The sequence below is a fragment of the Lonchura striata genome, chromosome 5, assembly GCF_050655825.1.
Source record: "Lonchura striata isolate lonStrDom1 chromosome 5, ASM5065582v1, whole genome shotgun sequence".
Taxonomy (NCBI): Eukaryota; Metazoa; Chordata; class Aves; order Passeriformes; family Estrildidae; genus Lonchura; species Lonchura striata.
Window position 1 is genome coordinate 29,747,265 of NC_140707.1, and position 19,167 is coordinate 29,766,431.

Below are 19,167 nucleotides of genomic sequence, written 5' to 3' on the forward strand. Positions count from 1 at the left end.
CATCCCTGCTTGTTGTCTTCCTTGGTTAATGAAGCCTTTACATTTTTGAAATGTTGTCTCCAAAATTTGAATTCCATCCAGAGGGACTGCAGAAGATTTGGTTCTTCATTGCATGTTTATGACTGTCCCAATGACTGGGGAAAGAAGGTAGAGGACTGGGTGATTTGCACTTGTTTCTGCAGAGCTGTTAAATTTCTTAACAACATTCTTAAACTAAGACCTAATTCAGTTTGCACGTGGTATCCAAGGAAAAGGTATCTGGGGCATTTCCAAATACTAAGGCTGTAAATTTTATTACTGAGCACAGTTAGGAGAGAAGAAAGGTGGGGCTGCTGCTCTGTTGCTTTTGTTAATGTCTTCATGTGGACACAACAACCAGAATGCTACTGATTTTTTGCATTGAGCTGTGAATGAGGAGTGTACTGGTACATTTGTCTGCCTGGCAGCACATGCCAGTTTAGAGGTAAGGAAACCATGGCAGTGGGGTGCAAAATAACTTAAGCTACGAAGCTGGTCAGTGCAGAAGTCCAGCTGTTTAATTTTCTGGAGCCAGAGAGGTTTATAATGCTGCCTGGTGAAAATCCCCTGCCCTGAGGATAGCCATGGGGGGTCCTCATGGATCAGAGTACAATTTGGTGTCCAGAAACACCTTGCTTCTAGCATAGCTCCATTGTCTAATCACCATGGATATCCCACACGAGGTCCTGACCCATGTTTGCCCACACAGGTTTCAGAGAGCACTAACTTTGAATGTGTGGCTGCTGGATGGGACTGTCCATTGCCTGAAATGCAGGCAAGGGAGTGTATATCTGCCCCTTGTTCACATTTCAGCTTTAGTTATGGGTAAAGGGGACTTTGAACTGAGACATGAGTCCATGAACTGCAGCACACGGCAGCTTCTCCCATTGTGCTGCAAGGCTCTGCTGGCTGCAGGGCTAGCAAAAACCTAAGAATGGTGGTATAGTAGGCTGCCCCAGGAAGAATTCATTAATTTTGCTCACCTGAGTCCATAAATTTGCCTCTGTAGAATTTCTACAATGGTTTTAATTATTCAGTTTCATTCAATACTAACAAATTAGGCTGGAGAGACTTATTCTTGTAGATGAAGTTCACACCTCTATGTTCTGCAGCATATTAGAAAGGGAAGATGCCCCTTTATCCTAACTCAGAAGGAGGTTTTTATTACTGTGAGATAGTCTGAAGATGAGAGTAGCTACGTAAATGAGAGGATATGGACCTTGCATTCATGTATGTGCATATACATCACAGAATCACAGAATATGTCACATTGGAAGGGACTCCGATGGTCATCAAGTCCAACTCCTGGCCCTACACAGGACACACAAAGGATGCCATTAAGGGCCTTGAGAGCATTGTCCCAACACTTCTTGAACTCTGTCAGGCTGGTGCTGTTGCCACTTTCCTGGGGAGCCAGTTCCAGTACCCAAGCACACTCTGGGTGAAGAACCTTTTTCTAATATCCAGCTTAAATCTCCCTGATGTGACTTCAGGCCATTTCCTCGAGTCCTGTCACTTGAGAAAAGTGTTACCTGAGAGAAGAGATCAGTGCCTACCCCTTCTTTTCCCTTCAGGAGGAAGCTGTAACTGCAGTGAGGTCTGCCCTCAGTCTCCTCCATGCTGAACCAAGTGACCTCAGCTGCTCCTCACACAGCTTCCCCTCAAGGCTTTCACCATCCTCATGGCCCTCCTTTGGACAATCTCTAATAGCTTCAGCTCATTTTTATATTGTGACACCCAAAACTGCCCCCAGCACTGGAGGTGAGGCTGCCCCAGTGCAGAGCAGAGGGGACAGTCCCCTCCCTTGCCCAGCTGTGCCTGATGTCCCCAGGACAGGCTTGGCCCTCCTGGCTGCCAGGGCACTGCAGACTCAGATCCAGCTTCCATGGACCAGGACCCCAGGGCCCTTTCCTGTGGCACTGCTCTGCAGCCTCTCATTCCCCAGTCTGTCTGTGCATCCAGGATTGCCCACATACATAGTGTGTGTATATATAAGCAGCGTTAAATGTAGCTCTTATTTGCCACAGACTGATCTAGAAACACTTTGGAAATTGGAAGTGCTCCGCCCTCCTTCCTCCTACACACAGATTTACTCATGCCCTGGCACTGGTGTTCTTTGGACCCTCAGTGGTACACATGGATTTGTAAATGGGGAAATGAAGATCCCAGAGCAGGAGAGGCAGTAGGAAACAGAAGCCAACATCTAGGAGGGGACTGATTACAGCCCAGGGACAATCCTCTCCATTGCTAAGGGTGCCATGAGATCTCTAGTAACCCTACAGTTCATCAAGTCCAGCATGATTAAAAGATTGCCCTCATTATTGTTTAACTTGGTGTCATTTATATTGAAGAGTGAAATGGAATGACATGGAGAGTGAAATTCACAGGCATTGGAAACATAGGCTGAGCCCAAAAAAAACCCTATTTTGTGGCTGTTGCCACAAAACCCCTCTGGCTCCCCAGCAGTTGAGTTTTGTGTAAGTTAGCACCCCTGCTGCCCCTCTTGAGGATGCAGAATTCTGTGTGAACAGAGCACAGCCAGCAGTAGCATGGCTGCAGGCCAGGAGTGAGGGGAGGAAGGCTAGTTCTTCAGCTCTGAGCTTTGTTGATACTGGCTTATATTTTTTGTGTTTGGATGCTAATATGCTTAAGGAGAGGCAGAGCTGGTTTGACAGATCCACACTTGTGTTACAATGAAATTCCCGGAGCAGTGAAAATTTTCAATCATGCAGAAATATTTTGATATTGCAAACTGTGTTCAGAATGGCAGCTCTTCTTCCTGGAGCCCTTAGCCATGAGCATGTAGATATTGACTTTAAACAGGGACAATTTGGCACTGGGTGAAGGTTTTATTCATGGAACACTCTGACACACAGACCTATTTGATACAACAAAGGTAGGGAAAAGTCTAAAAGCTGGGAGATTTGTTTTCTTCACTCTTGCGTATAAGGGGTGCAAGGTCAATGCCTGTGTCACTGAGTGAAATCAGATTTATATCAACAAGATGAACTGGCTGAGCACAATATTGCAAGGGCCAGTCCTAATATTCAATCTGAAAAGGTAGAATTGCAGTCATTTGATAATAACAGTTTTGAAAAGCGTGAACTATCCGTTCAGAATTTCATTATCAAGTACTGCTGGAAAATGTACATGTTTATATTTGGTTATAAAGCAATCTGCAGCTACATGAGGAAAGCAGAATTACAGTGACATATACATGATGAAGCTTCAAGTGTTATTCCATTACTGGAAATCTCTAATGTCACATGAGTCCAGATGACTGTGCTTTATCTTAAATCCTTTAAGATTCAGTTTAGAATTGAGATTTTGGGATGAATCCAACCAAAACTTTCAAATTTTTCATTACTTCACCTGAAGTTACCAGTCCTAACAAGCCAAAAGCTTCTGAAAGTGAGCAGGTTTCAGATAATGCAGTGAAACAGTGTGTTTGCACTGAAACCTGGAATTTAATGAGATGCACATGTTTGATGACAAGTTCTGCAGAGATCCAGCTGTGGCATATGGGTAGGCTTCAAATATGTCTCTCAGCACACTAGGCTGCTAAATGTCAAACAAAAGAGCACAGGGACAGAGTATGGTGACAGCCTACACTGAGGAAAGAGCAGATTAAAAAAATCTTATTCTATTCATTGCTTTCATTTGTCATGAAGGATTTATCATGAAAACTGTCTTGCTCATCAAGAAAACAGCAACACAAAATGTGAGAGACCTGGAAAGAGAGGTAATATTGAAAGGTGCTCTTGAGTCTGAGCAGCCTTGAGAATCATGGGACACACAAATGATGTGTGGTTGTAGAAAATGGAAATTAAATGTTTCTGGGACAATGATCTGGAGGAGCAGGAAAGACTGCTCAACAGTGCAGACCCAGATGTGTGACATGAGACTGTCACACTGTGTGATGGCATGTGGGAGCAAGGCAGGACATTTTGTGAAAAGTCTGGAAGTGCTAAAGTATTCTTGCCAAAAGAAAAGAAAGTCATTTACTGTGAAAGGACTCAAGGTGACAGCAAAGGGAAAACAATACAGTGAGTTGTTCAGGAATAAGAGGTTATTTCTATCATTAAGGGATATTAAAAAGTTTACTGACCAGATAGATGCTGGATGCTCTGTCTTTCCTAAAGATACAGGTGCTGAAAAGATCACTTGGTGCTCATAGCTGTCCGTATTAGGAAAAAGTTAACAGAATGAGACTTGATGGATGGCAGAAATATGAGAAGCAGAAAACAGTATCAGTGGTGTGGCAATCAGTGCAGATGATGCAAGAAATATTTAGAACTTGTAACAGACCCAGGTCACTGTTAAAACATTTACAAAATGCAGGAAAACTGTGCATAGAGAGCAAGGAAAGAGATTCCTATGTCATGAAAGATGTTCTTTGGATTGTAACACAGTGCATCAAACTGGAAAAGGATTTTGCAGTTAAGAGTCACAAACATGGCATTACTGGCAATATATGGTCAGTGTGAGGTGTATGTCAAAATGGAAAGGTTACAAAGAAAGCTGTAATGAACTTCTGTTTGGAAGAACTGTGCCTGAGCTGGCAGAGCATGCCCTGAGAAAGTGGAAAGTTTAGAAAATTAAGATGTAAGTCTTTCAGTGTGGTGATGTAAGTCACCTAATTATGCGTGACAGTACACGCTCCATCTGTCAATACACAATCATGTTGTCTGCATCAGATATTTCACACCCATGATAAGGCCACTGTATCTCTGTTCCTCTGGCCATATGGGTCTCCACTGTGAATCAGGTAGGAAAAAAAGGCTGCAGGCTTGCTACAGGTTAAGGAAGGAGAAAAAGCTTCACCCCTTACTCTTTCACTTTCTACTGTAAAAATGAGGTCTCACTGAGAGCAGGTGCACAAACACTCAAGGAAGGCCAAGGGGCACTGACCCTGCTTTCCCCATTTATGTTCAGATATTGTTCCTGTGCCTAATTGTCGGGATAGAGCACAACATTAAACTGGCAGCCAAAATATCCTGTGATAGTTCTGATTGCTCTGGTCATGTGATGAGAAATTACTGGACTGAACAGCAGAAGAGAAATTCCTATATCCAAAAGAAAGAGGCAGAGAAGTTCTGTTTTGTACATGGATCAATGAATGCAAAACACAAATACTAGAAAAATGTCAAGCATGGACCAACCCAGAAGAACAGGGATTGTTAGGAGAAAGGACTGAGATTGCTCAGTGAACAATTTTCAATTTCAGGGAGAAAGATAGAATTTTATGAGGACCAGGCTATGTCTGTATCTTGTGAGAGACCATGGGATGGGATGGGACTGGGGTGGATGACACTTGGCTGATGGAGGAGATGTAGGAGATGTTGAGACAGATATCAGCAGGTCAGCCAGGAGTGGGTGTGTAAGAGCCTTTCTTTCTGAGACAGCATACGTGCCCAGCCTATCCCTGGCAGTCACATCCAATACTGGAAATGACAGATACTGTCAACAGACATATGGATATCAGCTTGCTCATGTGGCCCCTTGCATATTGCTCAGAGTCATAAAAAAAGGTGAAAAAATGAACTCTACACAATGTGAGTGCATACCCAGGACAAGGAAATTGAGATCAGATTCAGAGGTTGGAAATTATTCACTGAATTATTTCCTTGTTAGTTCCAAAGCTGAACAATCTGTTGCTAGTATGGATTTATCTAAAAAAAGTGACATTACAGCAGATTAGTGAGGTCGACTGAAATTCCAGAAAGTGCCATACTTACCATGATTTTCGAGCAACCTGAAGGCTAATGGTATTTTGTCTTTTACAGGTTGCTATATTTACAAGTTTTTAAGTAAGAAAGGAAATTTCAAATGGGTTCTAAAAAGTGGTATGGTTTGATATAGAACAGTAGTTTTAATCTGTTGTCTATGAGACATGAGGAGGTAGGCTGCAAAGCATTATCAGTTTATTTTCTTTAAAACCCACGCAATATATTCCCACGTATTCAGACTGGGAAATTTTAGAAACATCCTACAATATATCTCAAGAACACATGTATTTTAAAAGAAAGCACTGTGCCTATAATAGCCCATTCAACTATTTTTGTAACAATTGCACCCACTGTACTTAAAATTGCTTTGTTTTCAGATGACCTGGCACAATGACAAAAACCAATGACACATGAGCACAATGGCAAGTGCTTGTCCCAAGAACCTCAAGTATTGTGTTATACACTTAAGGGGTGGGTGGGGAATCTGATTTGAGGGGGGAGGTTTTGCATGCTGACAGGACAGCGTGGGATTGAAAATCTGGTAAAACCTGGTTGCTGGCAAGGGAAGAGTGGGGAGGTACAGAACACATTTCAAGTCTTAAGTACAAAACTGGTGGAAGTATTTGTTAGTTTATTTTGTATGTAATTTCTACTTTTAGTTAAAGGTTCGTCTGAGCTCTGTCTTGTCTGTTAAGCAAACACCACTTGTGACATTTCAACATCACAGTGTTGGGGTCTGTGCACCATGAATTACATTGCTAATGACTTTAAAAGATCCTGGCAGGACTCACTTGACTCTCTGTGGTGAAATTCTCTGCATTTTTATGTGCTCTGCTTGGCACACTGGCCCGCTGAGAAATTGCATGATGTCAGATTTCCTGTCTAGGACTTTACCTTTCTAAAGCTTTGTGTTGTTATGGTGTAACGCAGCAAGCTGCAGAAAAAGAATGCTTCTCATCCAAGGAGCTGAATTAAGGGTCCTTGAACTTGTGACTCTTGCGCAGCTGAATTATTTTTGGTTATATCTTTATGCCTTGTGAACAGCAGAGTGGAAGTTAACAGGATGAAATTAATGTGCTTTCTGGTTCTCAGGGGAGCCAGGGTGTAAGGCACGCTTCACTCTGTTGGTAAAGCTTGCACAGATTTTTTTCATAAAAAGAATTGCAGAAACAATAGCAACATGGCCATTACACATATAAGAAACATTTGCATTGTTCAGAAAAAACCAGGAGGGTTCTGTATGAAATAAGAGAACTCAATTTTGAGGTACCAGTAGTAAATACTAAAAGATAAAGACTTAATCATGTAAGTGGGGTGTGTATGTGTGTGTGTTTGGATTTCTGTGAAGATTTCTGGAAGAAAATTATTGTGCATCTGTAAATTAGGATCCTTTAGGCCTATCTCAGATCAGTGAGCCACAAACCTGCTGAACAGTGTCTTCTCTGCTTGCTCTGTGTATCCCTATATGCCTCTGAGACAAAAAGGTCTGCCTCTTTTTGGCTAAAGCTTGTAGCTTTTTTTAATTAGCAGCAGCAGACGTGGATCACTTCTCTGTCTAAGCATAGGAGCAGCTGCAAGGGGGAGTTGAGAGAGATTTGGGGGGTAGGAATCCACACTGGACACAAGAAGCATCTTGTTTAGTGCTTTGTTACAGGAAAAACTCTGGCACAAGAGATGCATGGGTGGAGTTGCAAGCCCTTCCTCTGCTGGAAACAGCATCTGGTTGTATCTCCAACACACCCTTCCTCCTGCCCTTGGTGCCCAGCAGTGGGGACATGAGAGGGCTGCAACTGCAGGAGAGAGCAGTCCTCTGTGTGGTGGTTCTGCAGGGAGTTCTCCCTCAAAAGGGGAGCCCATATTGTCTTTGCTGGGTGTTTCAGGGATTTCTTTGTGTGGACTTAGCAAAAATGAGCGTGTGGTTTGGTTCTGCCAGGATGGGCGGAGTTGCTCAGGATTGTGTTAGGGAGATGAATTTTCTGCTAACAGCAGGCAGCAGGTCCTGCAGCTTTCCCTGGAGCCTCTGAGCCTGGCCTTGGTGGTGAAGAGACTATGGCCAGCTAGATTAGGGGTAGATGAGGTGCTACACACTTAGCTGAGCTGCTCTTGAGTTGACAGTTCCTACTGCTCCTGTTTAAACAAGCATACTTTAGAAATTGCTTACCTGGCTTGTGCATCACCTAAAAGGCAAGCAGGCTTGACAGCAAATGCACCAAGCAATAAATGGACTTGTACTGTGTGACTTCATGTGGTGACCAGTGACAGGAGCAAAGGGAATGCCCTGATGTGTCAAGGGAGGTTTGCTTTAGGTATTAGAAAAAGGTTCTTCACCCAGTGGGTGTTTGGGCACTGGAACAGGCTCCCCAGGGATGAGGTCACAGCACCAAACCTGACAGAGCTCAAAATGTGTTTGGACAATGCTCTTGGGCACATGGTGTGACTCCTGGGGATGGTGCTGTGCATGGATGGGAGCTGGACTTGGTGATCCTTGTGGGTCCCTTGCAACTCTGCATATTCTGTGATTCTGTAATTGATAGGTCAACAGCACAGGGAAAGGAGAGAAGGTGGAGGAGAAAAAAACCCATAGAAACTCACAGCTTCATTTCAGACCTATTTTGCTCTCTGCTTCAGTGATACAGGTTCCTGCTTAAATCAGGACCCTCCCATTTTTCATTCTGAATTATTTACTGCAATTCTGAAACAGAAATAATAAAATGAGGTCTGTCTATGCCACCCAAATCATTATGACAGCACATCTGTGGCTAATGATTGCCAGCAGTGTTTGCCTTTTGCCCAACCAGGAATCTTTACCTGCCTCTGTAGGAAGTGGTGTGACTCACTTTTTTCCTTCAGATGGAAACATTCCAATCCTTAGCATAAGGTGAGTAGAGTGATTCTTGATCCCTGGGCAGTTATTTATAAGGATGCAGGAAGCAAAGGAATATACACAGTTCTGTGAAGGCACAGCCCCCCACACTCCACTCTCCCTTCCAAGAAGGATTAATTCAGGCTGTGATGAGTATGCACAAGAAAAGGTTACTGAGATGATCAAGGAGTGAAGATCCTCTCTTACATGAATAAATCAGAAAGGCTATGTCTGTTCAGTCAGGTAATCAGGAATGGAGAAGGAGAGACAATTCCTGTCTGTAAATCCTGCTTCTATGTATGCATTAGTTGAAAAGAGAGAAAATAATGATGTGTTGGCACAAAATCTAACATTTATTTGGGATGTATAGGAGTATGTCTAAATTTAAGCAAGACGTTAGAAGGCTTTTAGCTGTTTCATGGATATCTCAGCTGCTGGGCAGCTTTAGAATAAAAGCCTTTGCTTTTCTTTCCAGAGTTTACAACAAAGGCATTATTTGTCTTTCCCTGAGAAGTGAGAGCACATGTCTTAAAACATTTCCAGCAAAGACATGCACTGGAGCAATTTGTGTTCTCTGACTTCTGTTCCTACAAGGTTTCATCTTAGACTGATACAACAATTTATTAAATGAAGAAACTCAGTTTTAATCTAGTTTGTTTTCTTCTTGCCTTTTTCCCCCTCAGACTCTCCATTTCTATACAAGTGCTACAGGTCTCTCTTGAGCTTGCAGGGGTGGAGGGTAATTTCTGCCCTTGCTAAATTGCTGTGGATCAAACAAAGCAGAGGGAAGACCAGAACAGCCTTTCTGCAGCATCCCTATCATAACTGCTCAGTCATATCACAGACAATGTGGTTTTAGGGACTACAGAAACATCCCTTGTGAGCGTAGCATTTCTCCCTGGTTTTGCTTAGTTTAAATGAAGCCTAAAAGGATGGATGGGTGTGATGGGTTTGCCTGTGAAACTGAGGACAGTGCTTGAAAGCCCAAGTAGCGTTTTCTGGTTTTATGCCCCCTTGCACTCAGTGCTGAACAAACAGGTGTCTGAAGAAAGTGCTGTCCTGATTTTTGGATGGGATGCAGAACATGAGTAAAGGCTCTGTGGCTGCTGAAGTGTTAGAGCTGTGCTGGGAGGGGAAGGGGCACTCATTACTACTGGCTGATATCAATAGCCTGGAGGTATTAAATGGAGGATGAAAATGCTGCTGGCATTAGGCTTTGTGGAGGCAAATCTTCCATTCAGTTTCTGGAACAGGAATACAGGTAGGACCCCAAATGAAGCCTCATGTGGGTAAAGGTGCATTTGCCCAGGAGTCAAAGCTCCTCTGAAAAATGTTTTACCCTGGAAGCCACAATCATGACACAGATTTCAAGAGCTTCAAGTGAAGCCTAAGCTGACCCACTGTACAGTCCACCTGCCCTGCCAGAGCAGTGCACCAAAGACTTCCTGCCTGCTTCCAGCTGTCGTCCACAGACAGACCTCAGCAGTGTGGCAGACAGGGAGCAGACTCCTGGGCACAGAAATGTCTCTGGTGGACCTGTCCATTCTGCCTGTGATGTGACTCAGTGTCCTAATAAACTTGGTGAGCAGCTAGTTTGTGGTGAAGTCCTTCTCTCATAGGGACAATGCTTCTGTATCCATCTCCTTCAGAGAGATGGCAACAATGAGTGATAAATTTTGCTCAGGTTGTCATTCCTCATTTTTCAACTGCTGAGAGGCAGAAAAGCTCAGCTATTGCTTTTTTTTAAAAAAAAAAGTTGAGTTAGAAAAAGGAGGGTTGAAAAGGAATTTTTTTTTTTACCAGATCTAAACGTATTCATGATGATGATGATGATGATGACCTGCTGTCATTCCAGCTGTAAACCACAACTATAGTATTTGTTAGAAAAGTCAGATCTTACAAGGAGCAGCTGAAGGAGCTGAAGTTCTTTAGCCTGGAGGAAAGGAGGCTGGTGAGGAGTTCATCACTCTCTACAACTGCCTGAAAGGAGGGTGTATCTGGGTAGGGGCCAGTCTCTTCCCCCTGGTAACAAGTGATAACACAATGTAAACCAGCCTCAAGCTGCACCAGGGCAGGTTTAGATTGGATATTAGGAAAAAATACTTCACTGGAAGTGTTATCAAGCATTGGAACAGGATGCCAAGGGAAGTTGTGGAGTCACCATTCCTGGTGGTATTTAAAAGGCATGTACTTGTGGCACTTAGGGACATGGTTTAGTGGTGGATTTGGCAGCATTAGCTTTGAACTTGATGATCTTTTCCAACCTACATGATTCTATGATTCTATGATTCTCTGTTTACTGAGATTTAAATTTATCTAGGAGACATCTCTCACAAGGTTGTCAAAGTCTATGACAACTTTGTGGGAACAGAGAAGTTCCATTTCTAGCAGTTCCTCTTTCTAAAATTTACTTTGTGTTTTTTGGGTTTACTGCCAGGGTGGTACTGGTTTAAGTACTCTACTTTCCCCACAGTCCTAACTCTGACCCCTCGCTCCCCACCTCAGCATCATGGCACTCTGTTGTATTGTGATGTTCCCTTATCCACTTCTGGTATCACATTCTGTCACATGAATGGGCTGTTGTGCCACTGCCAAAAATAAATGCTGTGCTGGCTTTTCCTAAATATGTACAGACTCAGCTGGGTCTCCAGGACTTTTTATAGCCCTCCAGCGCAGTCCTATCTTTGGTAGCATCAGCATTTCCATAGCAACTAACTGTGATGTCAAAGCAACTTGGTTTTTTTGGTGAAAACAGGCAGGAAGCAATGAACTCTTCATAAGCAAACATCCATTTTTAATTCAAGTGTCTCTCATAGTGTCTGCCACTGCTGCTGTTTATGGTTCTAATCCTAATTATCTCACTGTTACCTTGCTGTCTCCCATCTGTCACACCCACCAGCTGCATGTTCTTTGCTTAGGTCCTGCAGTGTGCCCTTCCTTACAGGAATGTGTGGGTATTCTTGAGGAGAAAGGTGTGCTCCTTTCAAAGCTAGAAGCACCAGCAGGAGTGGCAGAGATATAGCAGTAGCATTTATATACAAGCTTGCTTATTTTTTCCTAAACCAAACCTAACCTAACTGGTCAACACCAGCCTTCTCCAACCTTTTCCAGTGGTGGATATACTTCCAGCGAAATGGAAGTATGGAATTTGTAGTGATGTGACCTGAGCCTTCTGACTATACTTTCCAGGACCTCTTACAGTCAGGTTCTCCAGGGGGAAGAATCATGAATTGATGCGTTACACTGACAGCTTTTAAGGGAAAAAAGGGAATAAATGAGCTTCTGAGTCCGAAAGGCTGCTTGCTAACCCTATCTTAAATGAACCCTCAAGACCACAGATTCTATCTTAGCCTTGTCCACTTGCAGTACTGCCACTTTGCATGTCCTCTACCCACAGCACAGCAGGGAATAGTAGGGGATTTAACTTTTAATAGGGAGTCACGTGATGGAGAGTGCCTTGTGGTATTAAGGATTAAGCCTGTAAGAAATTTGATTTGTAGGGCAGATTTCCCCCCATGCTGAGGGTGGGAGAAACAACACAATTGTGGCTTAATGCTGCAAAGAACAGAATTTATCTACTCAGAGCTTTCCAGATGTCATCTGTTTTGTGGGACTGATTGTGTTTTTACAGTTTAAGTGAAGATATAAGAGTGACTTTTTGTATCTACAGGAGTGAATGACGTTTACCCAATACTACTTTGGGCAAGGAAGAGTCAATGTACTCCTCCCTGCCCAACCTGAATCAACAAATAAATGAGTTTACCTCCTCTTTAATTACAGGTAAGTCACTGGCTCATTGGCAGCAGAAAATGCACTGTGGTTTCTCCTGCTTTTTATTCTTGAGCATTATTAAATACATACATATAAAAAAAGAGCTGAGAGAGAAAAATGAACAACTGACTTCCTGGCCCTGCAGAGGAGACAAGTTCACACAAAACCTCATCTGCCTTTACTCCATGGGAAGACATAGGCAGGGCTCTTACTCATCTATAAATTGTCTTGCAGACTAACTTCTCCCCCATCTCATAGGCACTGGCTGGCACTGCATTCTCTGGGATCCTCTGGATCTGGGCTCCTTGACCCAGGTGAGGCACAGTCCACAGAAAAGGGACATCTTGTCACTCAGTGTCCCTAGGGCAGAAGTGAATCCTACCTTCTGTACCCATCACAGGGTGACAAGACCATCTGCAGCTCCCATCTCATCCCTGTCTTCTGTGCAGCTGAGCTGTTTGCTGTGCTGAGCTGACTGCTGGCTTCTGCAGCAGGCAAGACACTGCTGCACAGAGCCAGGGGATCTGCACGGTCCCACCTCACACCCCCAGCCTCCACTCATTCACCTTGGTGCAGCCATTGATCCCAAAACATAATGATGGGCACAAACCTGGCAGGTATTCAATTAATCATTTAAAAATAAATGCACATAAACTCATGATAGTTTCTCCCATAATATAGCCATCACTGTTTGCAAAATGCTACAGTTAAAGTTGCTCATTACAGACATACTGCACTTTACTTCATTTTACACCGTTTCTCAGAACTTCTATCTGTGGCAAAGTTTTTCAACCAGTATGATGACAATAATAATTATCGTAGGGAAAATCAAGCAAGTCAAAACAACCAATACATACTGATACATGTTTTATGACAAAAAATCCTGGCAGACTATAGATAACATATTGTGGCTTTAAAAGTTGTGTTGATGGGGTCTTGTCTTGAGACCCTGCTACCCATCCACTTCCATGCCAACAGAGCTGAATAAGTATTTATGCTGAATAAGTGTTTCTCAAAATAACACCCAAATGCATTCATCAGAGTACATGGCTTTTTGCTTTTCTTTTTTTTCCTTCTTGTCTGTATTGCTTCCTAGAATCTGAACTGCAAATGTCAATCATCTCAGCTAACCAGTGTCTCCTCAGGGAAGAGAGCCAGGAGCTCCTCAATGGGATCTAGAAAAGGAAACACCTGATGGCACGCAAGCAACCTTATTAAATTCCAGCCAGATCCCACCCACTGTGCTGATCTTCTTCACCTGTGACACTTCCAACAAGATGAGGTAAATCAATGCCCAAGAAACCTATATTTCTTCCTCTCTCTAAGTTTGGCATTTCAATGCTAGTAAGAATATTTTTAGGAAATTGGGGGTTCTTTCTATCATCACAGTGTGATTTCATGTACTCACCAGTACTCTCAGGTTTATGAACTTTGTGCAGAACCTGGTCTTTAGCATCCCCTCCTTATTTTTCCTTTCAGTTAAAAAATTCAAATTTAATATTGACAGTCTTAAGCAATGCGGAAGAGATAAAAGCTACAGAAATAACCCAGACCTAAGCAAAATCATCTGCTCCTGATTTGTGAATTGCATTGTGATTTTTGAAACTGCTGTGCGTATAATTTTCTGCATGGAGTTTTCTTAGCAACAGTGTTAACAACTGGCCCAGGTCTAGACCTGAACATTAACTCATGTGTTGGTTCATATGCAGTGCTATATGAACCACCCCCTTACAAAAAGGGGGGAAAATAATCTGCTTGCTGGTTAAACCAGGATAAAAGAATGTTTCAATTTAGAATGCCTAAACTTTATAATTCTTCCTCTACAAGAATCATCTGAATCTGACCAATGCTACCTATAGAACAACCTCCTGTTTTCATCATGGTATGAGTATGAGATTGTAGCATGACCTGCATCTGGCCAATGAGTAGCTGGTTGTTTTGTGACAGGCCACAAGTAATCCTGACTTCATATATTTGTAGAGATACTGGAATTTAATCAATTTATTCAGCAGAATTGTATTCATTTATTTGGTTAACAAAACTGCTTACAGTCAGGATTTGATGCTTGTACTAGGTAAAGGCTCCAAGTTTCAGTCCTGAATGTCTGGAAAACTGGAGAGAAAAAGGGGGAAAACATAAATTTGAAAGATTATCATACCTCTGAAACCTTCTCCATGTCAAAAGGAAGGCTGTGATTACTTCTACTGGCAGAAGAAAGGCAAGTTGCAAAGGTAATATAGGTAAAAGAAGAGAGCTTGTGGTGCCCTAGAGGCTATTATGAGGGAGCTATCTATGGCTGCTATGCTTGTTACAGAAAGCTGACTGAGAGGAGGAGGGAGTTAAAACAAATGTCTCCAACATCTTCAAGTATGTGCCACTCGGTGTTAGTGGTATCACCCCTTTCCTCACCTTGTGCCTGAATGTCTGTACAGCACAGCACCCAGGCACCACTTTTCTATCCCTTCCCTTGGAAATGCTCAGTGCTGCACAGAAGTTCCATAGTTTTTCCACAGAAGCAATGTAACAAGCACCTCTCCCTCTGCACACCCTACACCTGGAGGGAAACCAAGGCAGACTCTGTGCAGGATGTGTCTGACACTGGCTCCTGTGTGGATCCTGTGCCACATTTTCCTTCTGTGGGCTCGCTAACACGAGGTGTGTGGGTATGCAGGTGTAGTCATGCTTCTGTGTGAAACAAAGACACTGGGCTTTGCTCTTTGCCATTCAGTTTGTTCTTCCTGAGGTGGCAGGGACCTTCTCAGACCCTGCTGAGGTGATGCACAGGGAAACAAACAGGGCACATGGAGGAGCTGAGCTTCCACATGTAAGGCGAAGGTGGAAGGTGTGCCTCTCCTCTTGTTCCCAATCCATGAGGGTCCTGTCTTAATAGCACTGCCTTTTTGGGGGAGGTGAGGCCCTTTATGAAGCCTCTTCTGAAAAGTTGCTCTTCTCATCTGTGAGGGGACAGCTTCTGCCTTGCAGTGAGGAACAAGGTACCTCAGCCACAGAGAGCTGGTGTATGACACCAGTGTGTTTATATGCTGCTCGTGAAGCAAAGAAGGTTTATCTGCTTTTGGAGCTGCTTCATTACATTTAGATTTTTAGTTAAGTTTCCCTAAAGAAGAGACAGCAGGGGAGGACATACTGTTCACTGTCTACAACCCTTTTCCAGACACCAGGATGCCCCAAGGGGCTGAGACACCCAGGAGAACAGGTTCTTCCAGCAAGCCAGGAGAAAAGCATCTTCCTAGTGATTCCAAACAGGTAGCATTCAGAAACTGCTCCTGATCACCCTGCAAGCTCTTTGTGCATGTGCTGTGGGGATGACTTTCCCTGCTCCCTTCCAGCTTTATAATCCCCTGGACCTGTTAATAACAAGAAGCCACAAGAGAGGCAGCTGTTGCAGTGAAACACAGCAAAAAACTTCCCCAAAAGACAATATTTATCCAAGGCAATAAGGAGGAGCTTCTGTATTTTGCAGAGCTATCAGTTTTGCAACTCTCTATCTTTTACATTTATTTCCAGTCTGCACGAGCCAGTGTGACTTGTCATTGTTTGCTTAGAGGGGTTGTCTTGCCTTCCAGCAAAAATACCAGTTATTTCTAATTCTCTTTTACTGCTAAAGAGATAACTTTGCTTGAGGGAAGCCTGATATTGAAGGCTGAGAGATTCTCCCATCTCTCTGAGGAGCTTCCTCCACACACCTCTATGGATACACCATCCTCCTCCTTCCCTGGCTTCCTTTCCTCTGACCCAGAGTTCCCAAAGAACTCTGTGGATGTCTTCTATAGAGAGGAAGTTACCCTACAGATGGGTAATCCTTATAAACCCCCTCCAGACCAGTCTTAGCCCATGTTGTCCTGCTAAGGTGACCGTGGTCTTGCCTCTCTGCCTGAGCAGCACTGTGGTTGCCAGGTTTTGGGGTGAGTTTTTTCCACCATCTCTGAAATAATCCAGTGGTTGTGTGCTGGATAATGACAGCAGAATGGCAGTGATGGCAAGACTGATCATGCTAGGTTGGATACATGTGCAAGCTGACAGCCCAGGCATGTGATCAGGGCAGGAAGACACGATGGCTGTGGATTTGAGCACTTTGAGGGGTGTGAAAGGCATGAAAGGAAATGGTTACTGATTAGTGACCAGCTAGAAGCTCTGAGTGAGGCCTCCATCTTCATATTAGTTATCTTCATTATGGAAGTATCTGCAGAATTCAACCTTTTTTTGTGGGAGTGTAGCCAAGTAAGGAACCCCACTGTCCCTTTGGGAGCAGTTCAGAGGTCTCTCCTCTGCAACACATCCTTGGCCAAGCTACTTCATGAAGGCTGCAACAAGCCTGAATTTCATCTCTTGTTTATGCCAGGGCTCTGTTAGGATAAAGAAAGCTGCTGCATTTTCTCATTCTCTACAGGCATTTCTGTGTATGGGGGAACAAGGGAGGAATCTGCCAGTCTGCATCTACAAGGCTGGGAAAGAAAGGCACAAAACCTTTTCTTGTGGTCCACTGATTGGGAAAGAAAAACACAGGGAAATCTCTTCCATGCTCACTCATGGCTTCTAAGCAAGACATTTTGTTCCTCAGGGCACAAGGGAGGTTGGGTATATTCTCCTCAGAGCCCAGCCCCACATCAAGCACAAGGAAAGTACTTCCCAGTAGTGTCTTCCTCTTCACAGCTGAATTCAAGGGCAGATCCCGAGCTTTTCTTCAGCCACTGAGGATGTGGCAAGGCTGCCTGCCTAGCAAGACACAAGGTCTCAGGCTGGTTGTCCCTGTTCCAAGCCCTATGGAGCTGCTGACATCCCTGCATTTCAGATTTTGGACTGAACAGCTCTAATCCACAGATTGTGAATGACTCAAATGCTCTTCATCAGCAGTTATTGAATCTTTCCCTTTTACTTTCCAGGAAGGGGGAAGAGACTGATGTATTCACTTTGCTGGGATGGCAAAGGATAGAAACAAACTGTAAAAAGGAACAGCATATTTCAAAATTATTCAAATCCTGAGGTTTACTGCATGCAATCTGCCCTTCCAGGATTTCAGCTCTCTCATGAGTGGTATCTTAATTTGCATCCAATTATGATTAAAGTGTGCACCATTTAACTTTCTATGGGAATTCTCACAAACTGACATGTGAGATGCTTCTCATAGCTTAATGATAACTGGTTGCAGAAAGCTACTGCAATTCTGTGTGTGTGGTTGTATCATTGCTTTTCAGAGTGCTCAGACTGCTCATCTTTGTCACATGTTCCATGCTGCAAACTTCTCAGGGAGATTTTTATTTTGTTGGGGAGTGAAAAAGGGAAAGGAGAGAGTTAGAAGTCAAATTTTTTTAAAGGAATGTCATGCAAACCCCCCTCACTGTGGAGCTGAAGTCCTGTGTGAAGTTTTATTGCTAATATTTCCTTTTACTATGATGGTGATTAGAGGTATCAACGATTTTACTGTGCACGGTGCAAACATTATAAATTGCTTCTCCCAGCCTCTCAAATTACCAATAATCTAACAGTCTGATGTCAGCAAATCTGAAACCATTAAGTGGCTAGGAATTTATCACCCCAGAGAGAAAGAGATCACTGATCACCTCCCCCACATGCTCAAGCCTTTCACTCAGTCCCATCTGCAGTGGCTTCTTTTTCCTTTAAGAAAACAGAGCACACCAAAAGTCTGTGCCATGACCCATGATTCTGTAGGTCCTGAGACTCCAGGGGCTGTTGGTAGGGAGCTGAGCCTGGTCTGTGGAAGTCTTGCAACAAGCAGCATTTTGCAGCCAGGCTGCCTTAATTTTGGGGTGGGTTCATCTGTCCAGAGCTGTGTATACTGCCAGCCCAGCCTTTTAAAAGCCTTTATTAAACAAATTCCAAAGGAATGCTACCAGGATACCATAATCAGCGCTGCTAAGATTTTTTTAAAATCACCCCACTGCCATTGTTTGAAGGATATTTTCTATTTCTGCTATTCTTTTTGCTGAGAGGTGGTGACAGCCATGGAGAGATGCATTTGTAAACATTCATAATTCTCTCCTGGCTAAGGCCAAGACAATACCCTTTCCTTATCTCAGAGAGCAGTTGAATTAATGGTGATGTCAGTCAATGGACTCTTGATTTTGTTGATGCCTCTCCAGCTCAGTCACTAGCCTTCAAGGAGGATATGGGGTTCAAACTGTCATGTGGCCAATAGTTTGTACAAAATTTTCATATGTCATGCTGATATGATTGTCTTTTGCAAACAGCCAATTTCCCAGTCCTCCAGTAAAAAGCCCCACAAGTCTCAGTTCTTTCCCTGCCTTAGATAATCTATATTTTAGCCTCTGGGGAACTGGTAGGCCCAAATTTTGGAGCAAATGCTAATTAAACAGCTGTACTTCAGCCACACGGGACTGGTAACAAAAGGCAACACCTGTGTGAAAATTTTTCTGCCTTCAGTGCTGAAGTTGGTGAGCTGAGCAAAACTTATTGCATGCCCATTCCCTCCCTTGTGCAGGTGGTTTGCACAGTGCAGAGCACCATGTGGACCTTGGGTTCTGACTATGTTGGAGCACAACAAGCAAGGGGGACTGAAGCTGCCCATCTGACAAGTAAGAAAAGGTGCATCATCCTCAAACAACTCTATCCCCCTCCTGAGAAGTCCACTCCCCATGGAAAAAAGGGGATGTGCCCTTTTGGGTGATGGGGAAGGCTTAAATCAATTGAAAAAAGGAGGCCTGAAATCTTGTCCTTTTTATTTTTGGGAATGAGGAATTACTCATACCTCAGCTTGGTCTGTTTTCATTACAAATAAAGCCAAGTACC

At 43.5% G+C, this 19,167-nt stretch overlaps 1 long non-coding RNA gene across 3 annotated transcripts in view; it reads left to right on the forward strand.

Moving 5' to 3' along the window:
* LOC146767317 (uncharacterized) overlaps positions 1 to 19,167 on the forward strand; it is a 54,264-nt gene that overhangs the window by 24,998 nt on the left and 10,099 nt on the right. The window contains exons 2-6 of one of the 3 annotated variants that reach the window (XR_014955993.1): positions 1 to 12,390; positions 12,640 to 12,695; positions 13,527 to 13,663; positions 14,456 to 14,612; positions 18,860 to 18,963. The exon at positions 1 to 12,390 is cut by the window's left edge and continues 22,219 nt beyond it. This is a non-coding gene — a long non-coding RNA (uncharacterized LOC146767317). The other 2 variants (XR_014955994.1, XR_014955995.1) reach the window with 2 other exon arrangements.